This window comes from Octopus sinensis, linkage group LG19, assembly GCF_006345805.1.
Source record: "Octopus sinensis linkage group LG19, ASM634580v1, whole genome shotgun sequence".
Lineage (NCBI taxonomy): Eukaryota > Metazoa > Mollusca > Cephalopoda > Octopoda > Octopodidae > Octopus > Octopus sinensis.
The window spans coordinates 4,132,989-4,135,564 of NC_043015.1; the positions used below are offsets into that span (position 1 = coordinate 4,132,989).

Genomic DNA, 2,576 nt, shown 5'->3' on the forward strand with positions numbered 1-2,576 from the left:
TTTCCACTGTAAATATAAAGAGAAAAACGAACAGAAATATCTACCTATTTATATAGCATTTACTAAATCAAAATTGTTTGTCCACAGTGTGATACATTGGGATGATGAAGGATACATTGTCACTTACAATAAGGCTGACATTAAATCTCCAGTGACACTAAGAGGAAAACGTGACGTCAACAATTAATGTCTTAGTAACATCTAATGCCAGTGCCTCGATGCGTCTGTGTAATTTTCTGGATATAGCAGCAAAAATGTCCCTTAAATCTGATATCCGACTTCCTAAACAGGATCACAAATATAAATATAATGGTTTCCCCGCCTCAGAGCCTCGGCAGAAGGAGCTTATCATAACTCTCGTGTGTTGGAACTAACATTATTTAAAATATGGCAACTGTTTATAGATCCACTAATTAATAGCATTTCGAGTAGAAGCCTCTTGTTGAATTTGCTGATGAAACATATCAAAATTATTTGTGCTTCACTGATTAGTAACACACTTGTAGCATTAGTGGGTGAAGTGGTTTCGCTATCAGAATCAACAGTAACAGCTTAAGCAGTAGTTATAAATAATAGTAGTAATGAAAATTGTAGAGACCGCCGATAAGTTGGGAGAGGTTCTGCTGGACATTCTGACTTGCAATAACGGCGGTAGTGGTCTCAGCAGCAGTGCTTGCAGTAGAAGCAAAAGCAATGGAAGCTTCTGTGTTATTAGGAGCACTGGTACTTGTATTTCTCTCTGTCTCTCTGTCTCTCTCTCTCTCTCTCTCTCTCTCTCTCTCTCTCTCTCTCTCTGTATGTATGTATCTATCTCTATCTCACATAGTGGTTCAGGAGTGGACGGACGTTGTCTAGACTACTATAAAGGTAATTAAAAAATGTTTGAAAATCATACTTTTCAAGCTAATTTATGTCTTCGATATAGTATCACAAGCATAACCTATTATATTCCTTTTCTAATCACTTAAACTTGCCATATCCCGGTTGCATTATTAATTTCATTGAGAATACCAAAAAGTAATTTTGAAACACGATTGTCACATACCCCCATTTTACACTTGTATGGTTGTAGCCTTTTTAAATCGATGTTTGTACTTTGAATATATTACAGAATTAGAGATACTCTGTGTACAGTTTATCATTTCAGTATTTCGATTTTTTATATCAATTCAAATTCATTTTACTCAACATTGATCCTTGTGCATTAAGCATAGAAACCTTCCACAGTTTCAGAGCTATTACTTTTGTTCCTAGTTTTAAGGTCATTGTTTTCTTTTATGCTTTAATTGTGACGGAATTTGTATGTATTTTAAAGAAATATCTTCTGTATTATATCCTTATAAATTAAATAGAAAAAAAAACAATCATTTCTTATTCACGGAGTGAAAAGTAGTATGAAATAACAGTATTTCACTTTCTATTACACTGACCTATTTTAAAGGAAAGTATTTTTTTACATCGTTTGTAAAAGAAAGTTAATATTTCCTGATAAACTTTTGAGAAATATTGTTTCACTTTATAAATTGAGAACTTACATGCATTTAATTTCATCGATCACGCAAATGGAACGGTTCAGGTTTGTTTTTAAAAAATAGTCTAATCACGTCGTCTGAGGCAAAGTAATATTTTAAAATACGCCATTCTAGGTTTGCACGAGAAGTTTTTACTTAAACTTAAAATTATGGCTATTATAATTATAAATATTATTGATTATCAGCTTATTCAAAAAAGCATGTAGTTTTTTTGTATTTTTTAAAGTGGCGTTCAGTTATACCGACTCATCATATTTAACTGGTATTCATTTGCTTGACACCGGAACGATAAATTCAAAATCGATCTTGACATTTTGGTATGTTTTTAATAATGATTCATATGATGTATGAAAGAAAAGCATGTGAGATCGTTGACCAGAAAAGAAACCCATTTGATCTTCATGAAAGATCAAAAAGGCTGCACAGCTTAATAAGGAACCGTTTCCTGTAAGCACGGTACTATTATTGGAAATTTATTGTAATGTGTCTCTCGAATGCATAAAGAAAATATGTGATTATTACATGTTCTAAGCATTTTTTGTACTATTATTCAATCAATAACAACATCCAGAGATCAATTTCTATTCAATGTGTTATAATATAGATTCATAATTTGTGGCTCCAGTATTTTCTAACTCTCTCTCTCTCTCCCTTTTTTATCAAAATCAATAAATTGTAACTTGAAAACGGTCGTTGAGAAACACGATACAAGAATTTTTTTTATTTTGAATGGCTTCATCAGTAGTTTGTGAATGGCCTTCCCATTCATTAAACCGCTAGAATATAAATTTTACTGAATAAATATTGTCGAATCAACATATTCTTCTATTTAAAATATAGAGATTTATTCCTGGTATGGTGTAACGTAAAAAAATCATTTTAGTTTGCAATTTTCCCTAGCTGTATGTTTTCAAAGACATGTGTATGGAATGAAAAGTAAAGGAAAGCAAATGTGCAAACACATAGCGTGGTCAGAAACATGCCATATCTTGTTCTTTACATTGGGTACATCTTTCTTAAATGAAACCCTGCGAACGGCTGGAT

At 32.3% G+C, this 2,576-nt stretch overlaps 1 long non-coding RNA gene across 1 annotated transcript in view; it reads right to left on the reverse strand.

Moving 5' to 3' along the window:
* LOC118767188 overlaps nt 1-2,087 on the reverse strand; it is an 18,420-nt gene extending 16,333 nt beyond the window's left edge. Inside the window, exon 1 of the long non-coding RNA XR_005003092.1 lies at nt 2,077-2,087. This is a non-coding gene — a long non-coding RNA (uncharacterized LOC118767188). The remainder of the gene's footprint in view (nt 1-2,076) is intronic.
* Between the last annotated feature and the right edge of the window lie 489 nt (nt 2,088-2,576).